At 42.0% G+C, this 23,138-nt stretch overlaps 1 pseudogene; it reads right to left on the minus strand.

Annotated features, from left to right (window-relative positions):
* Nucleotides 1–3,130: 3,130 nt before the first annotated feature.
* Nucleotides 3,131–23,138, minus strand: part of LOC124038242 — a 139,667-nt pseudogene continuing 119,659 nt past the window's right edge.

The following is a 23,138-nucleotide window of genomic DNA, read 5'->3' on the forward strand; positions in this document are numbered from 1 at the left end:
TCTAGTGTTAACAAGGGACTTGACCTCAATCTCTGATGTCCCTTTGGATAGACTCCTAGGGATTAGTCAGACAGGCTATAATGAACAAGCAGAAAAATATATGAAATAAGTAATGTACTCAACTGTAATATTCTTGTGATTTATTGACACACACAAGATGCAACGTTTAGATCCTGCAAGGATGGACTAGCACACACTCACAAGATAATGATAAACCGGACACAACTTATGTTGAAATGTTATTTTTATTCGATGTTTCTTGTTTAAATAACAAAGATATGATCTGCTAACATTCAAACAAACACTTGATAGTTTTAAAGTAATGATTTTCTTTATTGTATGGTCATGCAAAACTCCAGCTCAGAGTATAGTCATATGCATCCCCTTACTATATGGTTACAATGCAGTACATTTACAAATAAAGGGAAACATACCAAGCTAAGGCTTTTTTTGTAGTTTTTTTTTACGTGATACATCACTTCATTTCAACATTTGAGACAGCCATTTTCATTGACCTTGAAGGTGCAAGTAACATATATAGATGTACATTTATTAAGTAAACACAGACAGTAAAAAATATTACCAGAAAGAAGACATGCATATTTTTCCTCTTGTAAAACTGCATATATATTTTTGTTATTAAAGTCTGGCTTTTAATATTTATTTTTCTTTATTCTTTTTTTTTTTGTATATCAACTCTCCCTATCCTGCTGGCCAGTAAGTTATAGTATAATCAAAGGTTAACTGTCCTTCCCTCAGTAACTACTATTTCTCTCTTCTTCCCTTTGAATTGTTTTTAAGAATTGAAATAAACTGGATGGTTATACTCTTTCACATGAACATTCCCATGGCTGTGTGAACACACACTGAATGGAAGCATCAGGCCCGGTGGGGGAGAGAGGTCAATACCCACAGCGCAAAGTCAGGAAAACTACTCGGATCCAAAAAACATCACATAGTTCAGTACTGTATCCATCGCATCATGGTGCAAAGGGGAATACAGTCTCATGGCATTGCAGATATGTCACAACACCCAGCAGCACACGCAATAGGGTGGGGCCACATGTGACTCATGATAAAAACAAGAGCACAAGTTTTGTTTTCATATGTTTCCTTCAACATTTTTTGATATCATCGGTAGGTAGATTTTTCAGCTTTTTGGTAATCCGGCCTTTGACAGGTTCAGTGGAACACGAGTACTATGGAGCTGCTCAGCACAGAAGTGAAGGGGTAAACGGCAAGCTTCAACCCACTGGCGGTACAAAGCCACACAAGTTTCTGCAACACGGTGAAAAACAGCGTTCCAATGTCTTACCATCAACACACAGATATGGGTTTTAAGTGAGACTGTTTCGAGGGTTTATTTTGTGTGTCTGGCCATATATATATATAATTTGCATTGGGAGTACACCGTTGATATTGATTCCATGTCTATTGTGGCATTTTCTGCATGTGTGTGGGGGGTTGGACAGGGTGTGATTTGCTAGCAGCCTGAGCCCCATCCCTCACCTCAACTGCCTCCCCATATTTCAGCTCCAATCTCAAAAGAAAACTTAGATCACTCATAATACCACCAGTAAGAACACGAACATCTAGAACCGTTACAACAGAAACCGTGACAAAGGGACCAATCCATTGATTGCTTTCACCGTGGCTCCCAAGCACCCAGCCTCCCATCCAATCTTATGCCCAGACAGAGGTCTGACATGCCACGGGTCAACTCAGCACCCCACTTTACTGCATTCTCATTTTCACATGCTTTTAAAGAGAGGTACGGCAAGCAAAAAAAGATCATGTACGTTAGAGAACAGGACGGGGATCACAACGATACAGGCAAAGGGTGACATCGTCACACTGAATGGCACTAAAAGCTAGACAGCTGATTAGCAGGGTCGCTCGCTATAGAAACACAGGTAGAGACCCCAGGAGTGGGCGAGCTTAACCTGAAGTTGCAGAAACATTCACCTGGGGTAGTGAACAGAACAGCATTGAGTCTCAAATTTATGTGCAAAACAGTACAGGCCATTTTAGACCCCCCCCCCCCCCCCCAATTGATCAAACATGCTAAAATCATAGTAGGAAATGATACAAGGGAGGGGTATCCGAGCATTCAGAGTTTGTAGATTGGGGCCTGTGTCAGAATAGTATCAGTTAGCTTGACTGATTGTGTCATGTGCCCTCTAGAGGCCCAAAGGAAGATGGCAAACTCAGCACTGAAAACCGATGGTAGTGTTCTGCAACTTCAGGTTGTGCTGGTCAGGAGACTGTGGCTGAAGCCAGAGGAGCAGGCTGGTTTATAGACCCAAAGGGCACAGCACAGGGGCCTGGAGTTTGGGCCTTGTGTGTGTGTGTGTGTGTACACAGGGGATCTCAAACTGCAAAATAGGCCGAATAGGGACAGGAGAACCCACATTCACTCTCACACACATCCATTCTCCAAACTCTGAAAGTAAAGAGTATTTTCCCTTTCTCCTTATAAATATCCATGTATACATTACTATATTAAATAAAGCCCCCCATTTAAAAATTATTCAAACACAAAATACTTTCAAATAAAGCATCATTCAGGGGATAAAAATGAGTTCCACAATAACACATGAATACTAAAACACTGTCCCTTCTGAAACCCGCCTAACCCATAAAAACATACATCTACATTAAAACAATGTATTTAAATGCCTAAAGAGGCCTAAAGTCTACACTTTGGTGTTCTTAATTCTAATACTAAGTATCATCATTTAGTTTCTTTCTTACATTTCCCCTCCTAGCATTTGTTTGCATCCAGAAAAAGAAAGAAAACAACTAGATTCATTGTGAAACAAAACACAAAAACAACCACCACTAATATTAGGGTGTGTGCCCCTTTTTTATATAGAAAATTCATATTTAATCATTGTTGATTAATGTGACTTGTTTTAAATAATTTCATATTTTTTTCATATGTTAATACTTTAAACACCTTTCCAAACAAAGGGCAAAAAATATGGATCCATGGAAAAAGAACAAGACCGCGCGCCCCCCATGGGCGTCAGAAGCATGCACTGTCCTGAGGGAAGGGCCTCGGGCCCCAGCCGGCCCCCAACATCAAGCTAGGGTTGGACTGGATTGGTTATGGTGGTGTTGTCGGTTGGCTTTTAAATATAATGTATTTTTATTTTTCCCCCCCAAGGATTGTAAAACTTCAAGCGGTCTCTTCCGGCCGGGCTCCAGGCGCCAATCCAACCACTGAGAGGAAATGTTCCAATCCTCTTCAGAATTCAGGCAAAGCTGAGGAAAAGAGAGAGAGGGAGAGTGGTGGGGAGTGCACAGGGCAGCCTCTCCAAACTACTCCTGAGTTTACAACACTATAATAGGTTTATATACAGCAGTGGAGGCTCCTCAGAGGAGGAAGGGAAGAACCATCCTACTCAGTAAATTTCCTTTTTTTAAATATATTGAAACATTTAAAAAGTTATCATTTTTAGATAAATGTCACCAAATCACTGTTTTGCAATGGTCAACAGTAGCATCAACAGCCCTCTCTAGGCTAGCACTATGGTGTAGCTGAAGGACAGCTATTTTCCCTCCTCTTCTGGCTACATTGACTTCAGTACAAAACCTAGGAGGCTCAAAGTTCACACCCCCTTCCATAGACTTGCACAGTAATTATCACGATTTTCGGAGGACGTCCGAGCTCTTGCAGTATGAACGGACATGTTGTCCATCCAATAAAAAGATCATAAAATGAATCTAGTACTGAAAGCATAAGCTACAGCTAGCTAGCACTGCAGTGCATAAAGTGCGGTGAGTTGTAGACTCAAAGAGAAAGACAATAGTTGAACAGTTTTGACTAAATTAATTTCTTAAAAATCTAAGGAGAGTGGAGAGTAACAAAGATAGCGAGAGCTAGCTATGTTTCATTGTATTTCTTTTTATAGCTAATGCAGCTAATTTTGCCTACTCAACAACCTAACTCAAACATAGAGGAATGCTATGTATGTGAGCTAGCTGGCTAAGGCTATCCAAAAATGCAATTATTCCAAGTCAAGGTAAGCTTTCGGTTTTATTAATTTATTGCCACCGGGAACCGTCTGTGTAACTGCTAAACTGCTAGCTGTACCCTGTACTGTGTGATTGTACACATGTATTTGATTGTGGGTTTACTAACGCATTAACGTAAACTCGTACATCGCCTTGGTCTGTACAATTGCCCATATTTTAGCACCCCACAAATGTAATACTTCCAGATCAACTGTAATGTCAATACCATTGTAAAGCACAATTTCTCCCATTTCCAACAGAATCAATTACATGACCCCCACGCTGCCCGTTTCTGCATAATTCAAGCAGGCAATGAGCCCCGTCGGGTCTTTTTAAAAATGGCGGGTGGGGAAGCAAAACTAATGCGTGATAGTGAGAAGGAGAGATGTGTGGGTAAATTGCTTTTTTTCACTCGATCTGTCCAACTTACCACCTTATCGCCTCTAAAATGTAAATAAAACACTATAAAGAGTTTATATAATGTGTCATTACATACCTATTTGAACGTTTGTGTCAAATTTTAATCGGGTTTTTAGGGCAGTGCTAAAGTGATCTTAGAAGTAAACAGCGGCTTTGAGAATGATGATCGCATGCAATGATGACGAAAAAAATGACTAGGTATCCCCCCCTTATCCATTTCTTGTTTTTAAAGGATGATAGAAGTGCTACACCTGGTGGAGAGAGATTGTAAGACATAAATAATTGATTTATGCGTGCTGTACGTTACGACATGACACGTCAAGATGTAACGGAGGGTCAGTTTTTTCAACTTTTCTCCAATACTATAGAGCCATTACCATGTCGATCAACGGTTGAATAGAAACCTAGTTCACACCACTGATTTTGACGTCAACACAGTCGCTACAGTCCCATTAGTTTTCTTTGTGGCCTCGTTTGAATATTGCAGTTGCAACACATTTGTACGGAATGGGGCGAGTTTGCATTAGTTCTTGTTTGTTGACTATAACCTTAATATGGTGACAAGATGTAGGCTTTGTACCGTTATGGTATGAAGGTTTGGCTTGAGGAGTTTTTTTTACATAAACAAAACGATACAGTATGTATCAGCACTTCAGTACATGTATGTGAGTGTGAGGGAGGGCACACATGTAGACAGAACCTAGAATAAGCTCTCTGCAGTCTGTACCTGTGTCTGGTAAAGGGTCACTGGAGAGGTGCGGCAGGCGCTCCTGAACAGTGAAAATGCACATTGAGCCACTTGGCATCGCGGCGGTGCCACACGCGGGTCTCCTCTGACTGGCAGGAGCGCGGTCGTCCCTGGCTGTCGATGTACTGCGTGAGGCGGATGTAGGCGATGCAGGCCGCGTCCTCCCCCGATCAGGTGCACATGGGGATTCAGGATGGTGGTGTGGACCGGCTTACTGTTCTTACTCAACACTACATAGGAGACACGGACACACTCAGTCATCTACTTACATGTGTTGGCTTCATGTACTTCTTCCTTGATTAGATTACAATAGAGAAAGGTGGTTACCAGGCCTTTAGTGTAAAATAGGGTGCTCAGTGACTTACCTGGTATATGTTTTTTTTCTTCAAAATATACAACAATTAACATAATAGGGTCGCGCCATGAATAGTGCCTTATGTCTTTCAGACATTTTGATGAAACACATTTTACAGTTGGATACATACATCTATGCTCTATCTACACTGAACCATGTTAGAAATTCCAATAGCAGTGTGTATTCGTTTAAAAAAAAATTGCCATGTCTCACATCATCTTGGGGCGGCAGGGAGCCTAGTGATTAGAACGTTGGACTAGTAACCGAAAGGTTGCAAGATCGAATCCCCCGAGCTGACAAGGAAAAAATCTGTGGTCCTGCCCCTGAACAAGGCAGTTAACCCACTGTTCCCAGGCCGTCATAGAACATTTGAATTTGTTCTTAACTGACTTGCCTAGTTAAATAAAGGTAAAAAATAGGTCCAACTTCTAGGATGATCTTAACCCCAAGTTTGCACAAATATTGTAAAGCCCTAGTTATTCATTAGTGATTAATTGACAGGTCAACCCTGTAACATGAACTGACCCCTAGTTTTAATATGGTGAAACTATCCCTTTTTAAATGATTACAACAAATATTGTAGTGTAAAAGCAGGCGGTGTTTTGTTTCTGGTGTTTTGTTGTGGAAAACTGAGCATTTTGAGCATACCACGTCAACCCTGTTACCTATAGAGAGATAGACTAGAAATATTTTAACAAGTTGAAATCTTTTGTTAAGCTTGCATTCAATTGTCCCTCCTTGTTGCACACAACAAGCTTCCTTTCCCCTGTCACAAGGAGAGTGCAGCCTGATTTAAGATGAAATATTCAAACCTGTTAGTCAACCCTCCCACTGGGCATACCACAAAATGTCAAAGTGGACAATTGGGTAATATTTGGTTGAGGAGTTGATCAATGAGATAACAACCTATATTCACCCACTCAAAAATACAGCCAAAATCTGGTTGAATTCTCAGTGTTTTATCACGATACTTTCAACCATCTAAAAGCACAACAAAGTTCAAATAGGAATACAATGTTAGATATTTTGTTTATTTATACAACAACTTAATGTGTTATCATTGTGCTTCATCTAATAGCACAATCAAATGACCTGGATTGCAGTTGAGATTACATTAAAAATAGTGGCGCAAGTGATCAATGTCATTCTAGATTCTGCACAGATTATTAAAGCAATTGTGAAGATCTCCACAGACCTGCAGCCTTTTCATGCTATCTTGAACAAGTACGCTTTCTATTGTTACATAGGAAGACAAAGGTCTTCTCCTTTGGAGTTACATTATGTGGAATACGTTGTTTATTATTATTCGACCATGCTGGTCATTTAGGAACATTTGAACATCTTGGCCATCCATGTTCTGTTATAATCTCCACCCGGCACAGCCAGAAGAGGACTGGCCACCCCTCATAGCCTGGTTCTTCTCTAGGTTCCTTGCTAGGTTTTGGCCTTTCTAGGGAGTTTTTCCTAGCCACCGTGCTTCTACACCTGCATTGCTTGATGTTTGGGGTTTTAGGCTGGGTTTCTGTACAGCACTTTGAGATATCAGCTGATGTACGAAGGGCTATATAAATACATTTGATTTGATTAGATTTGATAGAGACAGTAATCTCAAAATGTGGCCCTGGATGTGTTACTCATTTTAAAGGGTAGGAAGCATGAGTTTTTCCTCACCAATGTAACAACACAGTGTGGTCAAAGAATTAGTCATGATCTGGTTACCTATAAGTACAAACATAGTTATGTTTTTGGGTTATTATATATTTATAAGCTTATTTCCGGATAACTTCTAAACTCCCCACAATGCACTATTTCTCAACGTTATATGGAGGATCTACTCTGTGCTACCAAGTTCGAATGCTAGCTCGGTAGCTAGCTCAAGCTGAACAATTTTTAAAGTTTTACCATCGGATGGGCCCTAACCACCAATCTGTAAATCTGCTCTCTCTTTGCTTTTGATCTTAGGTTATGTTTTAGTTGTGTTAGTTATGTTCTAGCTAGCTGGTCTCTAGTAGTTGGGCTCTAGCTTGCCGACCATAACTGTGGTGGTTAGCTAGGCTGTCACGGCTAATAGCTAGTTGGCTAAATAGCTAACGCTGGCTGGCTATCTTGCTGGCTAAAATAACTGCATTTAGCTAATGTTCTTTGACAACTGGTTAGATGGCATTATGTATTTCCAAAACATTGGTTTACTTTAATGTAGCTGTAAGATAGTTGTTGATAGCAACTCGCTTACTTATTCAGTGCTAACTTAAAGTTAGCAGGCTGGTAGGGCTAACATTAGCAGAGTAGTTGGTTAGCAACCTTCCAAGGTTAATTTGTAAGAATACATTCAGAAATTATTTGCTTGTAAGTTAGCTGAAAATTCAATTGAAACCAGTAGTCATGAGTACAAACGATTTATACATTTGAAATTATTTCCTTTGGAGTATACATTATGTGGAATCGGCTGGCTTGCCGGGTCCTCCATATTACATCACACCCCGGGAAAAAAACATTTCCAACAAGACTTCGGAATTCTGATCGGTTTTATGTAATAACTCCAAAAATAGAAGATTGAGGTGTAACTTGGCATCGGGACTTTTGATGCGTACACTAATGCAAATCCATATGTTACATGTGGTTACGTTTATGCTACCTACCCTTTAAGGTTGAATAACTACTGTTACAATAGTTTGTACGATTGTCCTAACTTAACAAAGCAACCAAATATCAACACTTAAAGGATATTTGGATAGTTCCATCTGAGCCACTGGCATAATCATATTCTTTAACTTGTATTTTTGGTTGAGATGGAGACATGAATCCAACATATAATCTATTAACTGGTCGACAAGTTACTGTATTGCGAATGTTATATTGAATTGTGCTTGGTTGTCAATGCAACAAAATATCCACATTTGAAGGAGATTATCTTCTCCCTGGATAGTGTGATCTGTGCCACGGACTGTGTCTGGCTTTAATTTCAGTTTATCTACAAATTAATAATTGACAGTGTATGTTGGATTCACGTGTCCATCTCAACCAAGTTGAATAAATACGAGCAAATCAAATCAGATCAAACTTTAAACTCACTTTAAATAAAGTTTGATTTGATTTAGTCCTATTCTTTAACTTCGATTTTTGGTTGAAATAGCGACGTGAATCCAACATATTATGAACTAGTTGCTCTGATAAACCTACCCTTTGGAATGACTTTTATAATAAACGTGAATCTATTATTTTTTTTAAGTGGAGACCTCTCAACAGTCGTTCTCACGATAGCACATTGGTAATAGCCAAAGCTAAGCAGGGCTGGGCTTGGTTAAAACGCTGGATAGGAGACCAACGAGATAGCTGTAGATCACATGTCTCAAACTCATTCCACGGAGGGCTGAGTGTCTGTGTGTTTTCACTCCTCTCTTGTACTTGATTGATGAATTAAGATCACTAATCAGTAAATAACTCCCCTCATCTGGTTGTCTAGGTCTTAATTGAAACCAAAAACAGACACGAAGCCCTCAATGGAGTTTGATACCCCTGCTGTAGATAGATCAATTCTCCAGTAGGAGGTGCTGCCCAGCCTACTGTTTTATTTTCTGATAGTGGAGATAAGGTTGAAGAAGTTGTTTCAAAAGGTACAAATACAACATATTTTATACAAGGTCTGTCTATGTTGACAATTGGTTACCACGATGACATACACCTGTGGTTGAAATTTCACCCTCAAAACAACAGTTGACGACTTTTTGCAAATCCACTGTATTTTACGCATAGATTCCACTTCACAATATGTTGCCAATTTACGTTGAAGCAACTTTGATTCAAAACGTTTTTGCCCAGTGGGCTATTCATTTAATGTTCACTTTTATAGTAAGAGACGTCTGTTATGAAGTTGAACATGTGCTCTTTATGACAGAATGTTAAAATGAAAACATTTTTTTTTAACCAAAGGACACTACCCAAAAGGCACTATTCGTGGAATGACACTACAATGTTTAGTTCCCTGTTGATAAGAGATGCTTACAGTTCTCAAAGTAGAATTTGTGGAAGTCCATGCCCTCCACCAGGTTTCCCAAAGCCTCGGGTTCAAACGAGGTGAGCCCGGGGTCACAGATTCTCCTGGAAGGGAAATCAGACATACAGTTAATATATGCCATTTAGCAGACGCTTTTATCCAAAGCGACTTACAGTCATGTGTGCATACATTCTACGTATGGGTGGTCCCGGGGATCGAACCCACTACCCTGGCGTTACAAGCGCCATGCTCTACCAACTGAGCTACAGAACCTCAGTTAAACATATAATTAAATAGCACACATATTTATCTTCTATCTGGTTAATGGTGTGTGTATATAGATTGTGTATAGGCTTGTCTACCATATGAATCTTCACTTTGTGTCAGACTGGGTTCAGCGACTTCTGTTTCCTTCTTTTTTTCTGTATTTATTTGTCTGTTTATAGTATGGATGTACAGTGGGGCAAAAAAGGATTGGCCAAAATTACAGGCCTCTCTCATCTTTTTAAGTGGGAGACCTTGCACAATTGGTGGCTGACTAAATACTTATTTGCCCCACTGTATGTATGTATGTATGTATGTATGTATGTATGTATGTATGTATGTATGTATGTATGTATGTATGTATGTATGTATGTATGTATGTATGTATGTATGTATGTATGTATGTATGTATGTATGTATGTACGTATGTACGTACGTACGTGCGTGCGTGCGTGCGTGCGTGCGTGCGTGTGTATGTATGTATACAGTTGAAAGTCAGAAGTTTACATACACCTAAGCCAAATACATTTCAACTCAGTTTTTTTATTCCCTGTCTTAGGTCAGATAGGATCACCACTTTATTTTAAGAATGTGAAATGTCGGAATAATAGTAGAGAGAATAATTTATTTCAGCTTTTATTTCTTTCATCACATTCCCAGTGGGTCAGAAGTTAACATACACTCAATTAGAATTTGGTAGAATTGCCTTTAAATTTTTAACTGGAGTCAAACGTTTTGGGTAGCCTTCCACAAGATTCCCACAATAATTTGGGTGAATTTTGGCCCATTCCTCCTGACAGAGCTGGTGTAACTGAGTCAGGTTTGTAGGCCTCCTTGCTCGCACACACTTTTTCAGAACTGCCCACAAATTTTCTATAGGATTGAGGTCAGGGCTTTGTGATGGCCACTCCAATACCTTGACTTTGTTGTCCTTAAGCCATTTTGCTACAACTTTGGAAGAATGCTTAGGGTCATTGTCCATTTGGAAGACCCACTTGCGATCAAGCTTTAACTTCCTAACTGATGTCTTGAGATGTTGCTTCAATATATCCATATCATTTTCCTTCTATTTCGTGAAGTGCACCAGTCCCTCCTACAGCAAAGCACGCCAACAACATGATGCTACCACCCCCGTGCTTCACGGTTGGGATGGTGTTCTTCGGCTTGCAAGCCTCCCCCTTTTTCCTCCAAACATAACGATTGTCATTATGGTTAAAAAGTTATATTTTTGTTTCATCAGACCAGACGACATTTCTCCAAAACGTACGATCTTTGTCCCCATGTGCAGCTGTAAACCGTAGTCTGGCTTTTTTATGGCGGTTTTGGAGCAGTAGCTTCTTCCTTGCTGAGCGGCCTTTCAGGTTTTGTTGATATAGGACTCCTTTTACTGTGGATATATATATACTTTTTGTACCTGTTTCCTCCAGCATCTTCACAAGTTCCTTTGCTGTTGTTCTGAGATTGATTTGCACTTTTCGCACCAAAGTATGTTCATCTCTTGGAGACAGAACGCGTCTCCTTCCTGAGCGGTATGATGGCTGTATGGTTCCATGGTGTTTATACTTGCGTACTATTATTTGTACAGATGAATGTGACCCACTGGAATTGTGATACAGTGAATTATAAGTGAAATAATATGTCTGTAAACAATTGTTGGGAAAATTACTTGTGTCATGCACAACTACAATTTATTAACAATACATTTGTGGAGTGTTTGAAAAACTAGTTTTAATGACTCCAACCTAAGTGTATGTAAACTTCTGACTTCAACTGTATATATGCAGTGTGTATGTATACATGTATCTATATTATTGTAATGCTCTAGGGATGTAATTATTGTTTGGATAACCTTGTTGACTATTATGTATTGTATTTTTTTCACTCTATGTGATGCTCAATGCAGAGAACGCCGGTAGAAGAATGATTATTGAATTACCATAGTGAATTATTGTAATGTCAATTAATCCCATAAGGGAAGGGTTGCCAACTGGCGATTTGACACGACAACAACATTTCCGTTCATTCATACAGTGACTTTACAAAGTACTGACACACCTGGACTTTTCCACATGTTGTTGTTACATTTTGATGTGTTACAGATTGTGTGTCACTGGCCTACACACAATACCCCATAATGCCAATGTGGAATTATGTTTTTAGAAATGTTTACAAATGAATTCAAAATGAAAAGCTTGAGTCAATAAGTAATCAACTCATTTTTTAAGGCAAGTGGAAATAAGTTCACGAGTTTAAAATATGTGCTTTAAACATCACATTATACGTTGTATGGACTCACTCTGTGTGCAATAATAGTGATTTTTGAATGACTACTTCATCCCTGTACCCCACACATAAAATTATCTGTAAGGTCCCTCAGTCAAGCAGTGAATTTCAAACACTGATTAAACCGCAAAGAACAGGGAGGTTTTCCAATGCTTTGCAAAGGCCACCTATTGGTAGATGGGTTGACAATTCTAAATAAAGCAGACATTTAATATTAGCATGGTGAAAATTATTATGTACATTTTGGATGGTGTATCAATATACCCAGTCACTACAAAAATACAGGCATCCTTCCTAACTCAGTTGCCGGAGAGGAAGGAAACCACTCAGGGATTTTATCATGATGCCAATGGCGACTAAAACAGTTACAGTGTTTAATGGCTGTGATAGGAGAAATTGAGGATGGATAAATAATATTGTACTTACTCCACAATAATAACCTTACTGACAGAGTGAAAAGAATAAAACATATTCCAAAACATACATCCTGTTTGCAATAATGCACTAAAGTAAAACTGCAAAAAATGTGGCAAAGAAATTCACTTAATGTCCTGAACAAAAAGTGTTATGTTTGGGGAAAATTCAACACAACACATTAATGAGGACCACTCTTCATATTTTCAATAATGGTGGTGGCTGCATCATGTTATGAGTATGCTTGAAATGGGCAAGGACTGGGGAGTCTTTTGGGATCAAAAATAAATGGAATAGATCTATGCACAGGCAAAATCCTAGAGGAAAACCTGGACCAGTCTGCTTTCCAGCAGACACTGGGAGACAAATTCACCTTTCAGCAGGACAATAACCTAAAACACAAGGCCAAATATATACTGGAGTTGCTTACCAAGACAACTTTGACTGTTCCTGAATGGCCGAGTTACAGTTTTGACTTAAACCGGCTTGAAAATCTATGGCAAGACTTGAAAATGGCTGTCTAGCCATGATCAACCACCAACTTGACAGAGCTTGAAGATTTTTTTAAAGAATCATGTGCAAATATTGTACAATCCAGGTGTGCAAAGCTCTTAACCAGAAAGACTCACAGCCGTAATCACTGCCAAAGGTGATTCTAACATATTGATTGACTCAGGGGTGTGAATACTTACGTAAATGTATTTAATTTTCAGTACATTTTGCTAATGTTTCAAAAACCATTTTTTCACTGTCATCATGGGGGAAATGTGTGTAGATGGGTGAGAGAGAAAATATATTAAATACATTCTGAATTCAGGCTGTAACACAACAACATGTGGAATAAGTCAAGGGGTATGAATACTTTCTGAAGGCACCGTATCATCAGCACCTCCCACCCTCTCACATTCCACATACTACTCTAGTAATTTAGAGGGAAATCAGCAGGGCTAGGGGTAATTCATCTGTCAAAACTAGGAGCTAATTAAATGTATGCACACAATCTATAAACTCACGTGTAAGCCTCAAAGTCTCCATTGTTGATGGCCTCAATCAGCTGCTCGGTAATCTTGATGATCTCTTGTTTGCGAGCTGAAATCCAGAGAACGACAGCGAAAAAGAAGAAAGGCAGGAGAGAAAGAGATGGCCAGATGCGATTAGAAACCCTCGTGGTGCTCCGGTCACAAATACTTAAAGGCTAGCATGCAGACCCCCTCCCTCACCATGCTTCCTTTAGTGCACTAGACCTTTCCTGTATGGTACTGAGTGCAGAGACATTCATGTCATTGATGCCTATTGTTATTTGGTTGTACAAGAACACAGTTTACAGGAGCACTACTGGTGACGTTAGGGGACCACCAATCCCATGAAAACTACCTTAACAGGCCCCAACTTAGCTGCAGTCCAGCTCTTTTTCCCTTCCAATAGTCCGCCCTACCCAAAGCACCTGGCAATGTTTGAGTTGTTGAACAGTTTCAGTTCCCTAAACCTCAAGTGGGATCTGGAGTACTTCTCCTGTCTTATCCGGTGTCCTGTGTGAATTTAAGTATGCTCTCTCTAATTCTCTCTTTCTCTCTTTCTTTCTCTCGGAGGACCTGAGCCGGAGGACCATGCCTCAGGACTACCTGGCATGATGACTCCTTGATGTCCCCAATCCACCTGGCCGTGCTGCTGCTCCAGTTTCAACTGTTCTGCCTGCGGCTATGGAATCCTGACCTGTTCACTTAACGTGCTACCTGTCTCAGACCTATTATTTGACCATGCTGGTCATTTATGAACATTTGAACATCTTGGCCATGTTCTGTTATAATCTCCACGCGCGCCGCCAGAAGAGGACTGGCCACCCCTCATAGCCTGGTTCCTCTATAGGTTTCTTCCTAGGTTTTGGCCTTTCTAAGGAGTTTTTCCTAGCCACTGTGCTTCAACACCTGCATTGCTTGCTGTTTGGGGTTTTAGGCTGGGTTTCTGTACAGCACTTTGAAATATCAGCTGATGTACGAAGGGCTATATAAATAAATACATTTGAAAATAAATTTACTAACAACATGCAACTGGCTGTGAGTAAGGCCAGTGTGTCTTTGTATGCGGATGACTCAACACTATACATTTGAAGTGCGTATCCTCAATCCTCAACCACACAGACAAGTGACACACAACCCAGCTGGGCTGACTGAAATGTAATCTGGGAGCGTGACACACATGAGAAGTGGCAGGCACACAGACAGCCCACTACGCCAGACAACCTGCCAGTGAGGTCGAGAAATCCTACGCGGCACACATCAACACACCACACGGCTTATATATACAAACTGCGAGCACACCTCTATTTGTTCAGTTCATATTCCCACAGGAATGATGAACTGGCAAAAAGCAGCTCATGCATGACTTTATTGGTATTGTACCATAGCCGATATGCTACTCTCACATAAATATAGCTGAGTCAGCTGACTAACTGTGAGGCAGGGTTAGCAATGAAAGCCAGTGTGTGTCACTAACTCTTCTGCGTAGTGTAGCTGCCTCAGGGCTGTCTAACTTACTCAGCTGCATGTTGCTGCCCCCTGGGGCCATGGAGGGTGGTGCAGGCAGAGCTTGCTCTTAGTTAAGACAGGAGCTATGACCTGAACCGTTCTAATTAGCAAAAAGTGTGCTTGTCATCGTCATGCAGTGGGGCGGCTGGAAGACAACAGGAAAACAGCAACGAAATGGCAACCATGTAAGCGAACAAATCAGAAACAAAAAAAAGACCCGTTTTCCCAAACTGGAACACTGTGCCACTCAAACGGCAGTTGTTACATAGTGTGTATATCTTCACAGTATAAATTCACAATGCTCTGAAAGGCGCACAATGCCCACAAGAGTTATATAAAGGGCATGCTACATAGAAGCCAAACTTAAAAGAACATACACACACTAATAACAACTTAGATATACCAATGGACATAGCGTCACACAGACAGACAGAGGGGACAACAGTGAACACAGCGCCACAGCAGGAGATGGAGAAGACACTGAGGCCTTACAGCCAGCAGGGGGTAGCAGTTAAGCACTAAACCCAGTTACAGGCCACCACAGAGAACACAGCCTGAATGGGGAAGTAAGAGAGTACAGACAGACAAGAGACACCTCCGGGACAGGGGGTTGCTATTTAGTGAGCAGGGGACTGGAGCGGACCAGATTCTGGGGGTGAATCTCAAACGTCTACAATAGCTTTCTCTCTTCAGCTCATCTACTTCGTCAGATTCAGCACCGATTTGACAAGATCGGATAGGTGAAAGCAAGTTGGCAGAAGGACAAATATTAAAGAGCAGCAGTTAAATATAACAATATATACAGCGGGGTCCCGGTACAGAGTAAATGTGCAGGGGCACCAGTTAGTTGAGGTAGTACGTACATGTAGGTAGAGTTACTTAAATTTCAACAGATAGTGGCAGTGGTGTGGGGGGGGGGCAATGCAAATAGTCTGGGTAGCCATTTGACTAGATGTTCAGGAGTCTTATGGCTTGGGAGAAAAGCTGTTAAGAAGCCTCTTGGACCTAGACTTGGCACTCCGGTACAGCTTGCCATGTGGTAGCAGAGAAAACAATCTATGACTAGGGTAGCTGGAGTCTTTGACAATTTTTAGGGCCTTCCCCTGACACCGCCTGGTATAGAGGTCCTGGATGGCAGCAAGCTTTGCCCCAGTAATGTACTGGACCGTTCTCACTACCCTCTGCAGTGCCTTGCAGTCGGAGGCTGAGCAGTTTCCATACCAGGCAGTGATGCAACCAGTCAGGATGCTCTCTGGTATAGCTGTAGAACCTTTTGAGGATCTGAGGACCCATGGCAAATATTTTTAGTCCCCTGAGGGGGAATAGGTTTTGTCGTGCCTGCTTCACGACTGTCATGGTGTGCTTGGATTATGCTAGTTTGTTGGTAATGTGGATACCAAGGAAATGCTCCACTGCAGCCCCATCAATGAGAATGGGGGCGTGCTCGGTCCTCTTTTCCTGTAGTCCACAATCATCTCCTTTGTCTTGATCATGTTGTCCTGGCATCACACGGCCAGGTCTCTGACCTCCTCCCTATAGACCACATATGTCAGAGTCAAGGCCCGCGGGCCACATCCGGCCCGCGAGAAGTTTTTTACGGCCCCTGGGATGATCTTGATTTGTTATTAGAACCGTGCCGCAGACCGCAGCAAGCCGGCAGCCCGCAGATCTTTTACACGCACCAATACTACATTTCCCACAATGCAACGGTGACGCACCGAGCAGTAGGCTGCTTCATTTCAATATTTATTGGCACAGCAGTTGTCAGCATCACAGTAAAATTAACTTTCAGATACCCATCAAAAATGGCAAAACGGAAGGTGGACACTGAGAACCGGGGGTTTCAAACAAGGTGGGAGTCGGAGTATTTGTTCACGGAGGTAGCTGGAAAACCTGTGTGTCTTCTGTGTGGAGAAAGTGTGGCGGTACTGAAAGAGTATAATCTGAGACGACATTATGAAACGAAACACGCGGACAAAAACAAGAATATGGACATGGAACAAAGGCTACAAAAGGCAGAGGAATTAAAACGAGGCCTCAAATCTCGACAGGCTCTGTTCAAAAAGCCAAATCACAAGGCCAGGCTGCTGTCAAGGCCAGTTTTATTTTGGCAGAAGAGATCGCTAAATCAGCCCGGCCATTTACGGAGGGGGATTTCATCAAAAACTGCATGATTAAAGTTCGTGACGAAGTTTGCCCAGAAAAAAGGCAACTCTTTTTAAATGTGAGTCTGAGCAGAAACACCATTGCCGAGAGAGTAGACCAGTTGTCCATCAATCTAAAAGAGCAGCTTGTGAAAAAGGGAAAAGATTTCATTGCATATTCCTTGGCTGTGGATGAGAGCACCGACATTTCTGACATTGCCCAGTTGTCAATTTTCATCCGCGGAGTGGACTCCAGCCTAAGCGTGACAGAGGAGTTTTTGGCTTTACGTCCTATGCATGGCACAACTACGGGGCATGATTTGTATGAAGAGGTGTCAAGATGTGTAAATGAGATGGAGCTGCCTTGGGAAAAACTTGTGGGTTTGACAACCGACGGAGCACCTGCGATGTGTGGACACAGGAGCGGACTGGTGGCAAAGATACGGGAAAAGATGCAAGAGGAAAACGCGACAGGTGAGCTGACAGCTTATCATTGTATCATACACCAGGAAGCATTGTGCGGTAAAGCCTTGAAAATGGAGCATGTAATGAGCATCATCACGCGCACAGTTAACTTTATCAGAGCCAAAGGTTTGAATCACCGCCAGTTCAAGGCATTTCTGACGGAGTTAGAAACGGAGCATGGTGATTTGCCTTATCACACAGAGGTGCGATGGCTAAGCCAGGGAAAGGTGCTTCAAAGATGTTTCGAGCTTCGTGAGGAGATTTGTCTGTTCTTGGACAGCAAAGGGAAAGACACAACACAACTCCGAGACTAAATGTTTCTGTGTGAAATGGCTTTTCTGTGTGACATTACGAGTCATCTGAATGCAATGAACTTGCAGCTGCAGGGTCGGGATCGTGTCATCTCTGATATGTACAGTACAGTGAAGGCATTTAAAACCAAGTTGAGTGGATGATAGAAAATTGCTATTATTGTTTTTTTCTTTGAAGTAAATTTAGCCCACTTTTGCTAAAATAGAAAATATAGGCTACTGATGGTGCCTTGAATACCGGTTTCTTTCATTTAATGTTCATGTTATGGGGATTTTTATATAAAGGAAATTTGTCTTTTGTGTCTGTTGAAAATTAAAGATTACTGACAGAGCCATAAGAAAATATTGCTTTATTTATCTGATCATATTGGAATATATTTGTTAGGTTTTCAGTAGGTTCAATTAGGTTCACTAGACTATATGCGTCATTTAAAAAATTTTCAATGAACATTCGAACAGTCCGGCCCTCGGCTTGTAGCTACATTTTTTATTTGGCCCTCCGTCCATTTGACTTTGACACCCCTGCTATAGACTGTCATCAGCCAATTTAATGATGGTGTTGGAGTCTTGCCTGGCCATGCAGTCATGAGTGAACAGGGAGGACAGGAGGGGGCTGAGCACGCACCCCTGAGGGGCCCCTGTGTTGTGGATCAGCATGGAGGATGTGTTGTTACCTACCACCTGGGGGTGTCGGCCCGTCAGGAAGTCTAGGATCCAGTTGCAGAGTGAGGTGTTTAGTCCCAGGGTCTTTAGCTTATTGATGAGCTTTGAGGGCACTATGATGTTGAACGCTGAGCTGTAGACAATGAAAATCATTCTCAATAGCATTTTGTCCAGGTGGGAAAGGGCAGTGTAGAGTGCAATAGAGACTGCGCCATCTGTGGATCTGTTGGGGCGGTATGCAAATTGGAGTGGGTCTGGAGTTTCTGGGATGATGGGGTTGATGTGAGCCATGACCAGCCTTTCAAAGCACTTCATGGCTACAGACGTGAGTGCTACTGGGTCGGTAGTCATTTAGGCAGGTTACCTTAGTGTTCTTGGGCACAGGCACTATGGTGGTCTGCTTAAAACATGTTGGTATTACAAACTTGGATAGGGAGAGGTTGGAAATGAGACACTTGCTAATTGGTCAGTTCATGCTCGCAGTACACGTCCTGGTAATCCATCTGCTCTGTGGCCTTGTGAATGTTGACCTGTCTAAAGGTCTTACATTGGCTGCAGAGAGCGTGATCACACAGTCTTCTGGTACAGCTGGTGCTCTCATGCATGTTTCAGTGTTATTGGCCTCGAAGTGAGCATAGAAGTAGTTTAGCTCGTCCGGTAGGCTTGTGTCACTGGGCAGCTCTCGGTTGTGCTTCCCTTTGTAGTCTGTAATGGTTTGCAGGCCCTGCCACATCCAACGAGCATCAGAGCCGGTGTAGTACGACTCGATCTTAGTCCTGTATTGACACTTTGCCTGTTTGATGGTTCGTCGGAGGGCATAGCGGGTTTTCTTATAAGCTTCCGGGTTAGAGTCCCGCTCCTTGAAAGCGGCAGCTCTAGCCTGTAGCTCAGTGCGGATGCTGCCTGTAATCCATGGCTTCTGGTTGGGTTATGTACGTCACTGTAGGCACTTATTGATGAAGCTAATGGCAAATGTAGTGCACACTTTCAATGCCATTGGAGGAATCCCGGAACATAATCCTGTCTGTGCTAGCAAAACAGTCCTGTAGCTTAGCATCTGCTTCATTTGACCACTTTTTCTTGATCTAGTCACTGATGTTTATTTAAACGTGGAATATGAATTGCATCATTCAAGTCAGGAGTGTGTCCCAAAATTGATGGGTTTATTGATCCCCTCGCCGTTCTCTGGAAGTCACCCTCGGAAGTTTCATCAGCAACACATAACAATGGAGGGCCCTTCAAGCGTGTTGGAAGGGCAAGGGATTCACTGACACTCACTAACACCTGTCACTGAGCAGCAATCTGGACACTTTGAATGGTCAAATACGCCTACATTTTTTTGATCCCTAAGTCACTGGCCATGTCTAAATACCCGTACTTGTGTTCCAAATATTAGTCTTTTTGATTATGCAAAATAATTACGTTTTAAAGTATGTGAACATTTTGTATTTTTTAAAGTGGCACTCTAGACTCCTTTCACCATAATTTAACACCTGATTTACTTAACAAAAGGAAAATCTCAATAAGTGGTCGAGGTGAGTCATGACATGTCACAAGCGGTGGGGTGAGCCTTTCTTCTTTTGTTCTCTAATGTTCCTCCAATTGTTCCTCAGGCAAGCAGGGAGGGTGATGACATCACAACTTCCCATCAGACCAACTCCTTGAATCTCCTACTCCTTGAAGTTTGCGGTTGTTTCAAAAAAACACTATTTAGCTCAAAACATTTCCTATATTTGTACTTGGGATATCGCAAAAATCACTGGAGGACATCTTTAAATGACAGAATGTCATACGGCTTTTCATTTAGTTCAATTCGCTGCACACAATTGAGGAAGAGAATCGTCTTTCGAGACCGGCGTGATTGATAACAGCTGATAATAAGCTGACGGGATGCGCTGTACCAAAACGTACAAATGGAATTAGATGACGCATTCTCAGTTGGATGAGCCTAACATGCTGATATTTGTTGCTTACTACATTAATTTTTACTAAACAGTACATCCTAAATAGCATGTAATACAATTAGTATACAGTATGCAGTTTAAGTAAATAGTAGGCAAGCCAGATTTCAGACATGGCCATTGGCTAATGACTGTACCAGATTTATATTGTATTTTTTTAACCTTTATTTAACGAGGCAAGTCAGTTAAGAACAAATGCTCAAATTCTTATTTACAACAACAGCCAATGAACAGTGGTTTAACTGGCTTGTTCAGGTGCAGAACAACATATTTTTACCTTGTCAGCTCAGGGATTTGGTCTTGCAACCTTTTCGTTACTGGCCCATCGCTCTAACCACTAGGCTACCTGCCACCCCTTAGTATGCATTTGTCTGGAATACTTTGATCAAAATGATAAGTGACTGTGATAATGAGTTCCTTTTTGAGTGGGTGGACAAGTGAAAGGAATATGCACAAACAGAAGATTCATCAGCTGATACAACTCCATTGAAGATAGTGAGGGGGACGTTGTACAATATAGTCCCATTCGAGACAGGGTTAAATCTGTATCGCCGAAGTTTAGCTCTCCAGCACGCTTGAAATTTAAAGGTAATTTCCGATTGAGCCGACATATTGCAGCGTTTACCGTGAATCAAGTCTCCGCTGTTGCGGGAACATTGCAGCTGCAAAGACAAAGACATGTTTACACAAGCACATATATTTATACCCTCCGACTAGGAGGAGTCCTTGCACATCTAGATAGCCATGTAGTCATGGCCCCGCCTCCTGCTAGAGCATTCGTGGGCGTGGAAATATATGTGCGTCGGATACGATAGTTCCTTCTCACGTCGTCAAACCTGACCTCGGGCCCGAATTCCTCGCTCCTCCCTAATCCACGACTGTCCTACCTTATCAGTGACTGAAACCAGACTGTCGCCCTTTGCCTCCCTCTTTAGAAGCCATGAGATTGAACAAAAACATGTTTTGACAGAATGTAAACCTTCTGCACTCCCCCTTCCTCACTCAGTAACTTTCCATAGACCTAGTTCTTATCCACCCTCCACTGACCTCAACATATACATTCATTACATGTAAAGTAATCAATAAGTCCCGGTATGGTAAAATGAATAAGTATATTTCAAGCTAGAATCCAACACCTTTAAAATGTCAATTGCGCTACAACGTGGAACTTCAGGGCTACGGATTGAATCCAGCCCCTAACAGTAATACAGAATAGTAATACAGGAAGAGTCTTGGAGGAACACTATTATGGGGGCAATCTAAAATTGCACAGCATTATGGGGAATCTTAAGTGGAACAGTATTATGGGGACAGACAGCCTTAGGGCAACAATATTATGGGGACAGTCTTAGGGGGACAATATAAATGAGTTCAAAGGGGGGAAAGGACACCAAGGTCAGAGTTGAGAGGTGAGGGGTGATACTGCTGCTGACTTACAGGTGGGTGGGCAGTGAGGGGGCTGGCTCTGTTCCTCACTGGCACTGCACTGGCTGACCATTGCGCTGTCCGCGCTAGACCCGCACGCAGACACTGCCCCCACCGCAACACACACACGCCAGAGAGAGAGGAGGATCAGACACAGTTCTGTGCACACTACTATCTTGCCAAGGCAAAACACTACACCCCCAACCCGACCATACACTAAAAAAACACACCACACATTAAATATCCCACCACCACTGTACACAGAGAGACACACACAGTGGGGTGAGACACAATATAACCCCAGCCCACCACAACTAGCCAGAGAAACAGGGGCATGAGACCACACTATACACCTCACAATCAAAATACAATACACACTGTTACATTTTCAATATCTAGTTTTGTCTCTATTTTGCATTCCAGTTTTGCCAATGTCCTCTAATTGACGGAGGAGAGCGTGTACTGTAGAGCCACTTGGCCAGTATCCACGTCCAGTCAAACCTCTCTTTGTCAGTGCCAGAGATCCTGCCGGTCTTAAGAGAGTGTTGCTATGTTTCCCTGACAACATGACACGAGAGTGCCACGGTAAATGCCAGGTTTTCCCTGGGTGAGCTGTGCTGTGAGGCCCCGGCCTAGCTGCACTGAGTGGACAGGCTTGTTTCCCAGATGAAGCCATGTCGCTCGCGTTCCGCTTGCCTCCCCCCTACTTTAAACAACGCAGTTTTGACGAGAAACACACACACACACAGGTTTAAGTGGTGGAGTGCCAACTCTTTAAGCCCAGGGGAGCTGTGAGACCAAGAATGGGGAGACTATCTAAAGACTAGGGATTTGAGGGGAAAACCAAGACATATAAGGCCTTCATGTGACTGCTCAGTATTCAGCTCTGTCTCTCAGACCACAAAGCACAGACTACTGTGCAAGTTTTTAATTCTCAGCAAGACATTTTCTTTTCACTCCGTCGGAATACAAGCCTTCAAACTACTAAACTACTTCTTTGACTTCTCCGCAGCAGCTGTAGATGCCGATAAAGACCAGAGCAAAAGCTGTTCTCCGTTATGTCAGTGCTTCATCATTCCATCTCCAGACATATATATATACTACAGTCTACATATCCCAGATGTTCACAGGTCCAGACACCCACCC

The sequence above is a fragment of the Oncorhynchus gorbuscha genome, linkage group LG06, assembly GCF_021184085.1.
Source record: "Oncorhynchus gorbuscha isolate QuinsamMale2020 ecotype Even-year linkage group LG06, OgorEven_v1.0, whole genome shotgun sequence".
Taxonomy (NCBI): Eukaryota; Metazoa; Chordata; class Actinopteri; order Salmoniformes; family Salmonidae; genus Oncorhynchus; species Oncorhynchus gorbuscha.